Raw genomic sequence first — 17,667 nt, forward strand, 5'->3', positions numbered from 1 at the left:
TATCGGAACATAACACCCCGAGTTTTGATTATATAATGAAAATACATTTCTTTTATGAAATGCTTTGGTAAACATTGTTTTATCATGTTTTGTTTTTGGGAACAAATTCCGCAACTCTTTCAAATCAAAAGGATTTACTCTGAAATTATTTAAAAGCATAAATGAAAAATCGGTCTTTTCTGGCCGAGATTTTGGGGATGTCACATGCACCATCTTGATTCCTTTGTTGTGCCATACTGATCCATGTGTGATTAGAAGATGATCATGCTCAATGAATACACCATGTTATGCCACCATGATAAATGTTGGGCCATTAGTGATCATGATGATCCACTTGTGCATTCTCCACTATGGTTAAGGTGGTCCATCATATGTGTTGATGATGCTTACAGAGTGTATGACATGGAAGAATGTTCTAAAGGATGCTGCATGGAGGAATATGATTGGTTGTCACCATTCATGGGACTATAGGCCAATAGGCTGGGTCCATAATCTGCCTACCCCACTCACCTATTCTTCTGAAGTACCCTTCGATGTCTTAATACAACTTACATACATATACACACACAAGGAGTCTACACACAATCCACCCTCACCTTCCCAAAAGGGTGATGCTAGTATTGAAAAACGTTCTTTGGATCCCCTTAGAATATACTCATGAGTCAAATTGCATCCTTTTCCTTCAACACATGCACGCTCTATGGCTTTCGTCGTAGATCCTAAGCTTTCTAAATTAGGGATGGTCCCTCCAACTTCGGATGTCACAATCGAAACGATACCCTCCACGAGTAAATGAAATTTGGGTGCTACCAACTCATATTAGAATGATTTACTTGACAGGTCTAAGTTTCGACATACTAATCTTACTCGTGATCAAATTGAATACACCGTTATTTGGATGCGACTCTGAGCTGCTGATACCTTTTTGCATGATCACAAGTTCCACAAGATGTTGATGTTGATGCGTTTCTTTTCTATGCCATAAATGAGTTCAAAAAACATACTATCCGAACTCCCGATGATGTTCCCAATCAATTAGATGATCCATCCGCTAATGTTGTTGAGAAGACTTTGAGTGTATAAGTGTCTGAACAAATTCTTAATTCGGATGAGCCTCCTATAACCAATAAAGAAGCTACATGAGATGTTCTCGATCGCACTCTTATTTTAGATGATCCCCCTCATGATAATGTTAAATTGTGTGAAAATTATGTTTGAAGAAGGTGATATCAAAATCACTAGTGTGCTTCCTTCCAATTCTAAATGTCAGCTCCTACAACCCTCATCCTACAATCCGGAAGCTAAATTTGAATTCCAATTGTCTTCCTACAACATGGAACTTGATGGTGGTGGAGAAGATAATCAAGAGAAATTACCTCTAGATGGTGGTGTTTTAGAGCTAACCATGACGATGGTGGAAATGAAAGTAATAAGAAAAGAAGCAAGTAAAGTGAAGGATCCAGTTCAGATACTAGATCATTGGAAGAGAACATAGCAGATCCCTTAACTTTTCTCGAAATACGTGACAAGATTGACCATGTTGATGCCAATGTTGATACAGTGAATACTCAGGTTTGTGCTCTCAATTCAAAACAAGATTTATTCCCTAAATCCATTTCCTAAGTCAAGGCAGCCACCCCTTTGATTCTAGAATGAGAACAACAATTTGATCAACTTATCTCTCTTCGTCTCAATTACACTCTCAAGGAGTCCAACCGAAGATATTCTAAAAATTTAGATACTCACATTGAGACCATGGAGAAAATGCTAAAGGTCCATGATTACTTGGTGTCTGAAACAAATGAGATCATCAAGAAAACCCATGTTTATCATCAAAAGTAGACCCAACGTCTAGAGAAAGAGATCTGATTCAAAGATGGCATGAACCTTATAACATAAGAAGTCCCCATCAGAGTAATTTGGTCTACTCAACACTTTATGTACATTCAAAACTACAAGTTTGATGAAGTCCTATCCATCTTTGAAGAAACCCTCAATATTGTCACATCCCCGACCGAGGCTACGAAACACGTCGGGCTGTGCGACTAAGTTCATGGATCAAATGTAAACTGAATATATAGCACATGTACAACAATAAACAATATAACATTCGTGTTCCATCTTGACATTTAAATACAAGGTTTATACAAATAATAATAATAATAATAATAATAATAATAATAATAATAATAATAATAAAAATATAATAATAATAATAATAATAATAATAATAATAATAATAATAATAATAATAATAATAATAATAATAATAATACATGAATTGCCTTAACTGATAAACATATAACACAATAGCAAGTAAATGTTGGATTAATGTCTAAGTCCATAACTATATTTGGTATGTACTTGACCCGACTCCGCATGGTCCATTTGGGTTGCACTTCACCGACACAATTTATATGGATAGTCTTTTGATAATAGTATATTTATGATTTATATTAATATATTATAAGTTCTAATATATTAATATGGAATCATATATATATATATATATATATATATATATATATATATATATATATATATATATATATATATATATGGAATGGGCCAAGTTCATTTAGGTTGGGCTAAGCTATCATGGATAGTCCATGGAGTTTTAACCCATGGATCCTATGAAATGAAAGGTCATGGGTATTAGGGTTTACATGGATGTAACCCTAATCCTCCATACTATATAAAGAGGCCTTTGGCACAAGAAATGGCACTAGTGTGTGAGGACATAAGAGTGGGCCAATTTTAGTGTGCATACATATTCTCTCAAGTTCTTCCAAGGTGTTTTGGTGATTTGTGATTCCACTTGAGGCTTCCACACTATTGGGGATAAGCTTTTAAAGCTTGAAGACATCAAGCTACATCAAAAGGTATGTCATCTAACTAGAACTTTGTAGTATAGGTGCTTTATAATATGCTAGTTAGGATGAAACCTTGGAATATTTAATATTTTCATGTATAATAGAGAAAACATAGATCCAATGTTTATAGGGTTGCATGTGCACCATAGGAGTGTTAGAATGCTCAAAACCCAATAATGGTATTAGAGCCTAAGCTTGTTTTCTTATATACTTGATGCAATTGCTGAAAAATCGAAGTTATCTTGCTGTCTGGATAGCGGACTCGTTGAGTTCACTCATGGACTCGACAAGTCCAAGGGAAAATGCAACCAACTCATCGAGTTGGACCCCCTGACAACATATCTTTGAGTTTTGGTGTTGGAATTGGTCTAGAATCATTATCTTAAACTGTTTTGGACTTATAAAAACTATTGTTTGATATGGTAATGATTATGGTAAACCAATTTCAGAGTTGTTATCAAAAATTTCAAGTTTGATATGGTTATTTTTATGATTCTTGAAATTGTTGATATGCATGTTCTTGAACTTATGAGCTTAGATGATCATAGGAATTATTTGTAACCTTCTTGGCAGTTTAATTCTTGATCATTATGTGTTTTAATGGAGTCCATAACTTGTCCTCAAGTTATGGATAACCAAAAGTCACAAGTCATTAAATCCATTAAAAGAACACAATGGTTACATAAAATGAAAAGTCACTCATTTTAATAAGCCATTAACTCATAAGTTATGAGAAATGAAAAGTTTTGAAAGTTTACAAAACTTGCCCTCAAGTTTTGGAACACGTAAAGTCATAATTAAAACTTTAGTTCCAATCCCTAGAATTTTAAAAGTTAAAATTCAACCCTTATACTTTATAATATTATAAGTTTAATAATATTTATATATGTATAAGAACAAAAGTCGTCTTACCGTTAGTAGGCCTCATTCACGAAGCCGACCTATAAGGGGGGTATAAGGTTACTGCCTATAAAATGGCAGTTTAATGGGTGTCCACTCTCACCCACCGCTTCCTTGACCGGTGGAGGGTGGTTAGCCGAACGGGTAGGACAAGGACTATAATTCTCCTTTCATTAAAAGTATTAATGATAAATACTAAGTAAATAAACATTTATAAATTCCTAATCTTAGTTACATATGAAAATGTGAATAAGGTGCTAATCCATGAAATTACACTTTGCACTTTGTTTAAGCCGTTAGTGGAGCGTGTGTGGTTAAGCGGCACACTAACGTAGATTTAACAAGGTAGGCAAAGGGTAACTTAATATTTATCATAGTATCGGTGGAGCGTGTGTTGTTAACCGACACATCGATTGAGGGGTAAATATTAAGGGTACCAAGTATATTTGCATGGTTACTTCACACCTTGTTTTGTGATCCTCGGCATCCCAGTCACCAAAACTGAAGGGCACACTCGAGATTGAAACATGCCATTGAAAAGTTCAATGAATCTCAAAAGAATCTAGGAGTTTCAAAACCAATTAAAACTTAATAATACATTTCGTTTATCTTGGTGGAAATTGGTGAATCGTCATTCAGCTACTTCAAATATTTTATAGCTTGGATTACGACATCCCTCTTCCAAGTTATAAAATAGTTTGTTGGGTCCTAGCCTTAATATTTCATATTGGGTGTTATATTAAGGACTTAAATCAAATTTACTTGAATTTCTCCCATTTTTGATGTCTGGTTTAGACAAAATTGATCTTCCCAAATCAAGCTTTCCTAATGAATATGACTTCCCGAGTTTGGCTCATGGAAGTGATACTTCTCTTCCACCACATCCTCCAATAATTCTCCCTGACCCACAAGTTTAAGGACTTGAAAAGTTCAAGATCACTCAATCCCTACTCACAATAAAACATAAAATTGGAAGTCCTGTGTGCACTCATGTCTTAGGACTGAAGTCACACACTGACAGGTTGAGAATGTTGGGTGTCGTTGTCCCAAGGAAGTTGGCTATTGACTAGGTCTTTCAGTCACTTCCTGAGTCATATAGAAAGACTACTATGTGACAGATCACGACATGACCCTAACGGATCTTTCTTATTTTCTTATTGCTACTAAATCAGAAATGATTTGGTGTAATAGTCAAGCAAATATTGATGGAAGGTCTATTTCTCAAACTTCCATGGACATGGACAATGGTGACATTGGAAGTTCAGAAAAACTTTCTCTTCCCAATGGAAACGGATCAACCTTGGTCAACCGGAAGGTAAAGAGAAAGTCTAAGTCTGGAATAGCCTATGTACCATTCCCAAAGAGTCTATATGTTCTCAGTGTGAAGAAAAGGGGCATTGGAAGTGAAGCTGCCCAAGCTACCTGAAAGAAAGAAGAATCAAAAGTTTGACTTTGCTTCTGGTAAGTCCACTATCTAACTCTTTTAAGTTCCCAGTTGATGATTCTTAATACAAAATGTGACTCGGTTGCATTTTGATATTTAGCAGGATCAAGCAAAGGGAAGGAAACTTAAAGAAAGAGTATGTTGAATTTGATCGTGAAGATGGATTTCTTTCGCTTTGGTTGAAGATTGAATTCTTGAGCTACTTCTTAGGAGTTATGATAGATTTCTAGGAAACATGTAATAACATTGTTTTCATTTCAAGTTGCATTGTAAGGAAAAGTTTTTTCCGCATTTTAAAATAAATAAAAGTTTGTTTTACTTTATTTGTATCTCCTTACAATGGCATTCATGAAAACTTGATGTTTGTATGTTTATAGCAATATTGGAAATATGAATTTGATTCTATCATTTGTGGTAGTGTCTAAATCTACCAAATAAGTAAAGATTCTCATCACCCAAGTTTCAATTGGACCGAAACTTGGAATCATACAAGGTGTTTAGTGTGATGTATGAGAATTTTCAACTTTGGAAAATTAAGACTAGTTCCGTTTTCACATGTATATGTGACTCAAGAGAAGGACTAAGGGATCAAGTAAACATTCTTCTGCACTAGCCAAAGTTCACCATAAAATATGGATAAGACTATTCGTCATGATTTACTAAGGTTTAGTAAATATGATTATAATTACAAGCTTAAGTAGAATTCTGATATATTGGAAAAGTTTCAATGTATGATAGAACGAATAAGAAGAATCAAATTAGGAAGAAGGATAAAAGTTTCTCAAATCTGAAAAGATGGGAGAGTAATCTAGTATCATGTTTTAAGATCATCTTAATGATTTTGAGACCTTATCACAATTCATCCTCTAAGTGCATTCTGATAGTTAAGAAGAGGAGTTATGAATTGTTGAAGTGGTTAAATCAAGAAGATGATTCATAAATCATTCCAAAAACACTTCTTAGAGGAGTAAATTACACGAATGGTCCTTATGGTTTGAGATAATTTACGTGTTTGATCCCTAACTTATTTTTTTAACTCGGAAGGTCCCTATTGTTTGTTTTTGTTACGTGTTTGGTCCCTACTGTTTATTTTTGTTACGCGTTTGGTCCCTGTCTTACCGAAAAATACTATTATTTAAATAGGAAAAAATGGTGTGTTAGATAAGGAAACGTGAGGGAGATGAGATTGGATGTGTGTTTATTTAAATAGATTAAAAAATTAAGGGCAAAATAGCTTTTTTAGGTAAGACAGGGACCAAACGAGTAACAAACACAAACAGTAGGGACCTTACGAGTTAAAAAAATAAGTTAGGGAGTAAACGCGCAAATTACCCTAAACTATAGGGACCATTCGTGTAATTTACTCCTTCTTAGAGTTATACTCTAAGATTGTAACTTGAGTGACATGTCTTAAAGAAGGTTTAAAATACTTGTCAAATGTCTACTCTAGCTTGTACATTTGAAATTGGTAAGTTGTGATGTTTTGGATAAAACAAATACCAACTAAGACTAATTGTGTTAAGTGTCTGTCTTGATTAGAATCCACACTATCTCTTGAATATCTGGCAAGAAAGTCTTATAGGTCAAGGAGACAGTGGGGGTCTAAAAGATCCTTAAGGGTTCTCAAGAAGTAATCAAGAATAAAACATGTATTTCATCACTAGCACACAACTAGAGGTTTATAACCTATCGTGTTGACATTTCTGTGCCCATTCCAGTTAAGTTGGCTATAAATTTGAGCTCTACATGTTCTCAATTGCTTGCATAGCTACTTGGAAGCAATGGCAGGCCCTTGAGCTGCCAGGTGGCAAGAAGTTAAGATTGCACAAGTTCAATCCATATGAGTTAGGATTTGTTACTAACCTAGTCTTGTGATTATGGTTTGACAAATTCATGGAGATAAGAACACATACACCATAAATTCTAAGTGTCATAAGGTTTCTCTCCGATTCATGAAAATGATTGTGAGGAAATTCTTTCACTAAATAGATTTTAAGTAGATAGCAATTGGGATATTTGCAGTTCTCAAAGTCGTTAGTGGAGCGTGCGTGGTTAACCGACACACTAACATTGACTTATGAGAAATGGCAAAAAGTCTAAACAATTGAGACTATGATTATAGCATCCCTTTTCATAGTTCTAAAATTGTTTAGACACACCTGTGAGCTATCTAAGATAAGGTGTATGTTTTTGATAAAGTCTTGTCAAAGCAATCTAGTATCAGAAATCTAAACTTTGATAAGAATGTCAATAAAGTATTGACTTCTAGAGGTCCAACTGTTTTCTGGATACATGTCAAAGCTAGTGGGAGCATAAGTGTTATGCTAATAATTATCATGTTATTGGGAGCATGATAATTATGTTAAGTATTGCAAGTTAGAAATGTTAATTATAGAAAACAAAAGTTTCAATTTGTGAGGTTGCAGGGGTTGGAAAAGTTGTTATGCTATAATTAAGGGAGAGGAAATTATATTTCATTTCAATTCTAAAAAGCTTAGATTGATTTAAAATCATTCTAAAGAGCTTATATTGAGGTTTTAATCACATTTAGTCAAGAATATATATATATATATATATATATATATATATATATATATATATATATATATATATATATATATATATATATATATATATATATATATATATATATATATATGAATTTCATGTTGGATTGGTTCAACTTAAGAAAATTCTATATATTGCGTTCTCAAAATTCGATTATGATTATGGCATCCCTTTTCATAGTCAAATTTTGAGAATACGGCAAACAAAAATTATTATGGCAAAAGGCTGGTCTAGAACCATATCTTTATGTGAAACATCATGAATCGTGTCCCATTTATTTCGGGTACAAGATCGATTAGATGTGCTATAATATTTATCCTTTCTGAATTGTCCAAATGTCTTGGGGCATTAAGGGGAACAATGTCTAGAATTGGATATGACAAAAGTGATTAAGCAATTGTTGAGGACAATCTAAGGTTTACCAAATATTGGTTGATCAAGGATAGTTGGAAGTATAATGGTAATATTGGAAGGACCATATTGACATAGTCTGAAAAGAGGCAACTCTTGTTCATAAGTGGTAGTCAAAATGGGAATATAGAGTTGTCTTCATAGGTGGAAGCAATCTGTGTAAGGTTAAAGAAACTTAATGCAAGAAGCATGTTCAAAAGCAATTCGCTTTGAATTTGAGACATCGTTTCCATTGAATTGCTTTCCATTGGGATACTATGTAATTATTGATACCAAGTCTTTGTGGCTTTGTGCATAATCATTACAAGAGGAACAGTGCATATAAGTTTAAAATCTAAACAGATTTCGATAAATGATAGGAATTTGGAATTCTTACATTTAAGACAAGGATTTAGGAGTGTGAAAAGAGAATCATTAAAATTATGTTCAATTGATCTAGTTCACAATGAAAAGGATCATAGACAAACATAGAGTTCATACTTGGTGTATGGCAAAGCTATTGTTTAGAAAACATAGTGTACATGCTTGGAGCATGGGACACTGTGAAAACCCGAAATTTCCTATCCCGTACAGTCAAGCACTTCATTGAAAGTCAAACTTACTCCTACTAACTTTTAGCACAGTTTCGAGTTCGTTTGAGCATTATGAGCTTTATTTCATCTAAGGAATAAGTAAATGAGAGTGTCAGTTGAACTTGTAACCTGTCAAACAAGCCTTAAGCCCTCAAGAGAGGAATTTACGGCCAAGACCTTGGAGTTTATGGCCGTAAACTCAAGGTGGCCGTAAACCCCTTGATATATATATATATATATATATATATATATATATATATATATGACACTTAGTCATTTTTACTTGATTTCTTCCATTCCAAGCCCAAGAAAACGGATTCTCTCTCTAGGATCTTGAGAGTTTTGCTTCCAATCTTCAATCTAGTAAGTAAACTTTCCATTTTCAACTTGATATCCTTCCATATCTAGTGAGTACACATGATTTCATCCATGAAATCTCTTCTTTTGGTTAGATCTTCAAGTGTTCTTCAAAACACCAAGAACACACACTAGTGTTCTTGGACCTTAAACACCCAAACAAGCTTCTATATTGTAAGTACTCTTGTCCTAGCTTGTTGTGTGCTTGAATGAACTTGTTTACACTTTAGAAACATCAAGAAATCCGGGTTGGAAGAGAGTTTATGGCCAAGGCATCACCCAAGGCCGTAAACTCCATATAAAGGTGCAATGTTGCCCTAATTTCCTCCCTAATGCTTAGAACTTAGACTAGAACTTATCACCATTGAACTAGGGGCCTTAAACTTCAAGTTTATGGAGTTTTCCATGGGTTTATGGCCGTAAACTCCAAAGGGAGTGGTCCTTGGGCCATGAACTCCATAGCAATGCTTTACACCCCTTTGATGCAACCCAATCGGCTTTAGGGTGTTTATACTTACTTAATTAGTGTTATGATCTGTTGAGTCTAGTTATGTTGCGTCATGGGCTTATGTTTTGTATCCGCATTGGGCCTGTCCATCCGTGATTTTCTAGTAGGGTTTTACTATAAATAATGCATGCATGTATGCATTAGAGACAGTCGTGATTATCATTTATTGTTTTGTAACCCTAAGCACCTCTACAGTCGAAGTTCTTAATCACGCTCTTCTGAGGTGTTGACTCTTAATCATACGACATATTTAAAGCCATTCTTGTGTTCTTAATTACGTTCTTGATTGTTTGCCTGCATATAATCTATCGATCCTAATAGAACTTAGTTCCAATAATTGGTATCAGAGCAGGAGACTGTGTGATCAATCCACATTCCTTCTATGTTAATAATTCCTTAGGGTTTCCGCTTTTATCAAATATAAAAGAAGTCTTCTTCCTATCGACGGGAACTCTTTTTGATAAAACCCTAATCTCAAGTTACATGTCTGATTCTAGCGGCTCACCATGTCTCTTGAAGATTCTCAAACAAATCCCATCAACATCTCTAACAACATTGGATCCACTACCAGAATTCCCATTCTTTACACTCAAGACTATGAAGTATGGGCGCACCACTTTGAAGATTATGTGGTCGAATATGAAGATAATGGTTATCTCATCTGGGAAGCCATCATGCGTGGGCCGTTCGTTCATTCTGGAATGAACATAATGGTTAAGACTTAAAAAGAATATAACAAGCTGGTGGCAGACGAAGACAAGATGCCACAGGATAAGAAGGATAAGTTGCTAAGTAATGTGAAGGCCATGAGAATGATCAGATTCGCCTTGCAATCTGACACTTTTCGGTTAGTTGGTTCATGCACGACAGCCAAAGAAATCTGGGATAGGTTGAAAGAACTTTACTCAACCAATGAAGATCTAGAACACTCCATTCAAACCTTGTTGCTCTCTGAATTTGGAGTTTTCGAACAGAAACCATAAGAAAAACTAATACAAACTTTCGATTGATTCAATCATCTCCTAAGTAAGATGATCAAGCATGGAATAGAAAGAAAGTTGATCGAGCAGAAGGTAAACTTCATGAACGGTCTGAGACCAGAATGGATGGTTGTGGTTTCAACAGTAAAAGCTCATGAACAGTTTAAATCTTATTCACTAGCAAAACTTGTGGGAATACTTAAGTCCCTTGAAAGTGTGGTAACCAAGGAGGTGAAAGTTGTTTCAGGTGTGGGATCATTGACCCTTGTCTCAAAAGGAAAGAATATTGCAGAAGAAGGAGAGGAGTCGGATATATGTGAGTGTGACCTTACAAACGAAGAATATGCCATGATGAGTTTGCAAAAAGAAAATTTCCTGTCAATAAGAACAAAAAACTGGTAGGGAAGTTACAGTTCTGAGAAGGTGAAAGATGAAACAAAAATTACTTCTCAAAAGGATGATGACAAGAAGGAGAGAAAGCTTACAGGAGACTCTGGGTTCGACTGCAATTACTATCACTGCAAGAACCACTTTGCCAAAGATTGCATGCTGAGGAAAATGGTTGAGAAAAGAGATGGTGAAGACGATGAGGCGTACTACATGCGAAAGTTGGAAAAGATCACGAAAAAGAAAACTTCTAACAGTTCTATGAATGCCTTGATTGTGCAGGAAAATGCAAAAGAAGGTGAGTTCAGTGGCGTTGAAGTTTGGTCAACCAATTCTGAAGATGAAGAGGTGAGAAAGCCCACTCATGGAAAAGATTATGTGGCAAAGGATGCTAGTTCGACAGCAAGATGTTTGATGGTCACAGCTGGTGGATCAACCGAAAGTCCAAATAAGGAGCCGAACCTAACTGAGGATAAATGCTTTGCAGCCAAGCCCGTGAGCGAAAAGATCAACGACTGTGATCGGCTGATCAAAAAGGTACACTCCATCCTTGAATCACTTAAAGTTCCAATAACAAATTATGAAGAAGAATTAAAATTTAAATTTTCTAACTTAAGTGGTAGTCTCATTCAAACTCGCTTAGCGAATTCTAACCTAACTGACCAACTCAACAGGGTGTCTTCAAAAAGTGAGGAGAGAACGCGGAGTTATCTAGGGCTAGGGATGAAAGTATTTATTTGAAACGAGACAATTTAAATTTTTTGAAACAAAGGAATGTTTTTTGTTTAATTGCTAAGCGCTTATATACTAATATTGCTCAATTACGTTTAAGTTGTAAAATAGGGAAAAAGATTCATAAGATGATCTTACCCTTCGTTGAATTTAAGGAGGATGAGGTCATTGTTGAGTGTGAATCAATAGTGTCCTCAGAAGAGACATCTAACGCTTACAAAATTGGACTGGATAAGATAGAGACCTTCATTGACTCTAAGGAACATAAATGTATGCTCAAAAATCTTTTAGATGAAAATGATAGGTTAAAAATTAAGTCTGAAACCATTCAACATTTGACTCATCCAACGCTAAATTAATTTCAGAAAATAAAATGAACATAGAAAATACATCTGAATTTGATGAAGAAAGTGAGATAAGCGAAATCTCAGTTGAAGACGTGGTTGATTGCTCTGAGTTCATGAAGAGCGAAACCGAAAATGAGAAACCCCTCATTTCTAAAAATTCGGTGGAATACGCTCGCCTGTCAAAGGACAAGCCACAGAAACTCAAGGAGATAGCAATGGTTTATAATAAGGTTCAAACTGTGCTGAATCAAGTCTATGCTGTTACAGGAGTCACTACAAAACAAACAGCAGAGTTAAAAATCTTAGTTGACAAAGATAATGCTGAAGGATGCAACGATTACTTCTGGTCGGCCCCTATTGACAACGCAGACGAAACCATTGGCTTATCTGAGCAAACTTCATGGAGAGTTAAAGGAAGATATGTTGCTGAACCTATCAACAAACCCTCGAGTTTTCACAAACCAAACACAAGTGGAACAAAAGAAATCCCTGAAGAACCAATGAGAAAACCAAGCGTTCCAACTAAGACAACCGGAACTCAAAAGAAAAAGCCAAAATTGATTTTTAACATTCACAAATCTCAAAAGGAGCTAGCTGAACATAAACGCCAAAGAAATCAAAGATACAATAAAAATCTGAATGATCGAAAACGTTATTGGCAATCTCAAAATCCCAAGTACGTACCTCCTGAGAAAGAAACAATTGACAAAGGAAAGGAAAAGAAAATTTTAGTCCAAACTCCTACTATTCCAAAGCTCAGAACCGAATGTCTAGTTTCGGTCCAAACGTCAAGGCTAACAACCAATTGTCTATTTTCGGTTCCAACATCAGCACTCAGAACCGAAAGTCAAGTTTCGGTCAAAAGTCTAGTTTCGGTCCATCCAACTCCCAAAGAAAATTCAAATCAATAAAGGGCATCAAAGGAAAGGGAAAGCTTGATTCTGATTTTGATATCAATAATAAGAAAAAGTCGGCTAACCCTAGAATTCAAAAGAAAACACCAAAACCATCTAACAACACACCATTGAATACACTAAAATTTAAACAAGATAAAACCAAAACCAAGGTGTATACCATTAAAAGAAAAGTTCGATCCACTCTAATAAAAAGAACTTATTTGGTTGATGTTTCTACTGTAATTCCTTTTTCTGTGAAAAACTCACAAGGACCCAAGAGACTTTGGGTTCCTAAATCTTCTTGAATTTGCAGGTGATAAGTGACGAGCAGTTCGATGATGAATGGTACATAGACAGTGGCTGCTCTCGTCACATGAAAGGAAGGAAGGAAGAGCTGAGGGAGTTTCGGTCCCTAAAGGACGGTGGATGTGTGAAGTATGGCAATAACTCATATGGGACAATCAAAGGATATGGTATGATAACCAAGGAAGACTTCTCGATTCGAAAAGTAGCGTATGTGGAAGGATTGCAACATAACCTCATCAGCGTGTCACAATTAGTTGTTGGAACAGGTTTGAAGGTTTCGTTTGATGATGAGGGCTCTGAAATAATTGAGAAGGAATCCAAAAAGGTTATGTTGAAGTCTGAACGCAAGGGAGAGATGTATCCTTTGAATCTCAATCCAATTAGAGGAAAACCGGCAATATGCTTGTTATCAAAATCAAATACAGATGAAAACTGGTTGTGGCATCGATGCCTATCGCACCTGAACTTCAAAGACATTAATAAGTTGGTACTTGGTGACCACGTTCGAGGCCTTCCACTTCTCAAGTTTGACAAGGAATATCTGTGTGCAGCGTGTGAGATGGGCAAACAAAGCAGAAAGAGCCATCCTACACAAATCAACACAAAGATTGTTGAAGCTCTTGAACTTCTGCACATTGAATTGTGTGGACCTTCGGCTATCGAAAGCTTCGGTGGTAGTAAGTTCATTCTTGTCATTGTAGATGATTTTTCACGCTTCACCTGGGTTTTCTTTCTTAAATAGAAATCAGATGCGACACCCAAGTTGAAGATATTCATCAAGCATGTGGAAGTATAGCTGAGGAAACTGGTGAGAAACATTAAAAGCGACAACGGGCTGGAATTCAAGAATAAAGAGTTTGAGGATTTTCTGGCTAAAAAGGGGATATCTCACAACTTCTCAGCCCCTTATACCCCACAACAGAATGGGATTGTTGAAAGAAGAAACCGTTCCCTATGTGAGGCAGCCAGAATCATGCTAAACTTCGCTTCTCTACCACTATACTTTTGGGCTGATGCAGTTGCAACCGCGTGCTACAATCAGAACAGATCCTTTCTCAAAAAAAGATTCTCAATCACTCCATATGAGATTATGATCAATCGAAAGCCCAATGTTAAATTTTTCCACGTGTTCGGTTCAAGGTGTTTCATCTTTAATTCAAAAGAGAACCACAATAAGTTTGACATCAAAGCTGATGAGGGAATTTTTCTTGGGTATTCGCTCACTTCAAAGGCATACAGAGTTTTGAACAAACCCTCCAAACGAATTGAAGAAACATATTATGTAACCTTTGATGATAATTACATGAAGAAAGTTCAAAGGAGCGCAAGTGCCATAAGGGAAATATTTCCTCAATCAGGACAAGTCTCGGTTCCAATATCCATTTTGTTTGAAGAATACATTCAACTATTTGATGAACCAGAGAAAGCAGCACACTCAGAAGCGAAAGCAGCAGCTAACAAAATCGACAATCTCAAAAAGATCATAGATGAAGCTGCCAAAGAAATGGAAAGTGAACCTCCTAAAGCGACATGTGGTCAACTCTCCAATGACTCTCCAAACAACGGCTCAATGTTTAAGGGGGAGAATCCTATACCATCCCCAACTCATAAAGGTCCAAGAGAGGGGGAGCATACAATTCCAAACCCACCCAATAATAGTCCAATCGAGGGGGAGAATCCAACTTCTACAGAGGATGAAAACTCTAATCCTGACATAGGTTTTACTTCGCCGGTCGAGGGGGAGAAAGAGAATACAACTGACAAAGATGAACAATAAGAACTTGAAGAGGAAGTAAATGCAGAGTTGGATCCAGCTTGAGACCCAAATTATCCTCCTTTAGTAAAATGGACCAAGGATCATCCCAAAACACAAATCATTGGTGAATCATCTGAGAAAGTTCTCACTCGATCTCAATTGAAAGCGAAACAAACTGCATTATTCTCTAAAGTTGAATTATGTATGTTTAATTCGTTTGTCTCCAAAGTCGAACCAAAAACAGTTAATGTTGCACTTGATCATTCAGATTGGGTACAAGCAATGCAAGATGAGCTTCATGAGTTCGAACGCAATCGAGTTTGGAGACTGATTCCCACACCAAAGGATGCTTCAGTGGTTGGCTTGAAGTGGGTCTTTAGGAATAAATTGGACAAAGAGGGGAACGTCATTAGAAACAAGGATCGGTTGGTAGTAAAAGGATATTGTCAAGAGGAAGGGATAGACTATGAGGAAACCTTTGCTCCAGTAGCAAGGTTGGAATAAGTTAGAATCTTTCTGGCATATGCTACTCATAAAAACTTCAAAGTTTTCCAAATGGATGTAAAATGCGCTTTCTTGAATGGAGATCTAGAAGAAACAGTGTATGTTGAGCAACCTCCCGGGTTCGTGAATGAGAAATTCCCTGATCATTGCTATGTGCTGGATAAAGCTGTATATGGTTTAAAGCAAGCACCGAGGGCCTGGTATGAAACTTTAACTCGCTTTTTGAAAATGTCGAAATTTAAACAAGGTTCAGTTGACCCAACTTTCTTTCGAAAGAAAGAAGGCGAACATCTAATGATAGTTCAGATTTATGTTGATGACATCATCTTCGGCTCCACGAATCCTAGCTTAACGGCTGAATTCAGGAAGTTGATGGAGACTAAATTTGAAATGAGCACAATGGGTCCGATTAATTTTTTCCTTGGTTTGAATATTAGACAGGGACCAGAAGGTATATTTATCAACCAGGAGGCCTACACAAAGAACTTGCTGGAAAATTTTGGTATGACGGGAGATTCGAAAGGGAAGGTTCCTATGGTATTTGGCACTAAGTTAACACCTTCTCTGGAAAAACCTGCTGTTGACATAACACTATATCGACAAATGATAGGGTCCCTTATGTATCTAACAGCTAGTAGACCGGACATTATGTTTTCTGTTTGTTATTGTGCCAGGTTTCAAGCTAATCCAAGAGAACCTCACATGGTGGTGGTGAAAAATATTTTCCGTTACCTGAAGCGAACCTCATCTCTCGGTCTCTGGTATCTTGCTAGATCTGGATCCTTTAATCAAGCTTTTCTGATGCTGATCTTGGAGGATGTGGTCTGGACCGAAAGAGCACAACTGGTGGATGCCAATTCCTTGACGATAAACTTGTTAGCTGGCAGTCCAAGAAGCAAACATGTGTGTCACTTTCAACAGCCGAAGTTGAGTATATAGCTGCAGCATCCTGTACTTCCCAAGTAATATGGATACAAAGTCAACAAAGAGATTATGGGCTGAGTATGAAGAAGATTCCTCTCTATTGTGACTCAGAAAGTGCAATAAGAATTTGTCACAATCCAGTGCAACACTCAAAGACTAAGCATATTGCACTTAGATATCATTTCATCAAGGACCATGTAGAAGATGGAAACGTGGAAGTACATTTCGTTCGGTCCTCTGATCAACTGGCTGACATATTCACTAAAGCCTTACCTGAAGCAAGCTTCAATAAAATTTTACATGGCCCGGGAATGATGGAATCAGAGTCGGTACCAAATCCTCAAATCTCTCGGTAAAAATTAGACAAGCGAAATAGAGTGAACGCTCGGTCTAATTCGGTTCTGGATTTTTCGGGAACCGAAATGAACCGAACGCTCTGTCTATTTCGGATCCATAATTTTCGGGAACCAAAATGAACCGACACTCGGTCTATTTCGGCTCTGGAATTTTTTTTGGAACTGAAATGAACCGAATGCTTGGCTTATTTCATTTCATTCTTTTAAGATAAGGTTTCGGTTGTACATTTTGCTTATTCTTTTAACTATATTTTTATTTATTTTTGGTGTTTTGTGCTACTTTATTTATGTCTTTCTGTTTTTCTTACTTTTCAGAAAACTTCAAAAAAATAAAAATATTTTCTTTTTCTGTTTTTATTATTTTTCAGAAAACTTCAAAAATCCAAAATTATTTTCTTTTTCTGTTTTTTTATTTTTCAGAAAATCTCAAAACTACAAAATAATTTTGTTTGTTTATTTTGTTTGTGTGGTGTGTTTGTTTGCTTGTTCTTTTAATTAGGTCACAAGTATACTAGTGCAACAAAATTTGGAGCTAAGGCAGGTACGATTATTTTCATTTGAACTAGTTAAGGGTCCCTAGAAGCATGTTGCTGCATGTTGACCAAAGCCTCTGCGACTAAGATCAAAGCCATAATGATTCGATCTATACCTTTCATTTCTTCCCAATCAGGACATTAAAATCAACTCAAGTCCGGAGCTACCTTACTCTTCTCAAATGAGTTAAGAGTTTTCTGCTTTGTCATGATAATATAGCAGAGGTACTTTCGGTTCTTTACCCTCCTCCTTACATTCTCCATTATCTTTCGGTTCACCATTGTAACCCTCGAGACTCTCGGTCTTTACCAC

The 17,667-nt window shown here is 36.2% G+C and overlaps 1 pseudogene; it reads left to right on the plus strand.

Annotated features, from left to right (window-relative positions):
* Positions 1-1,210: 1,210 nt before the first annotated feature.
* Positions 1,211-17,154, plus strand: LOC145050152 (uncharacterized; annotated as a pseudogene).
* Positions 17,155-17,667: the final 513 nt, after the last annotated feature.

This window comes from Lactuca serriola, chromosome 5 (assembly GCF_051521515.1).
Source record: "Lactuca serriola cultivar US96UC23 chromosome 5, Lser_US96UC23_V15, whole genome shotgun sequence".
Classification (NCBI taxonomy): domain Eukaryota; kingdom Viridiplantae; phylum Streptophyta; class Magnoliopsida; order Asterales; family Asteraceae; genus Lactuca; species Lactuca serriola.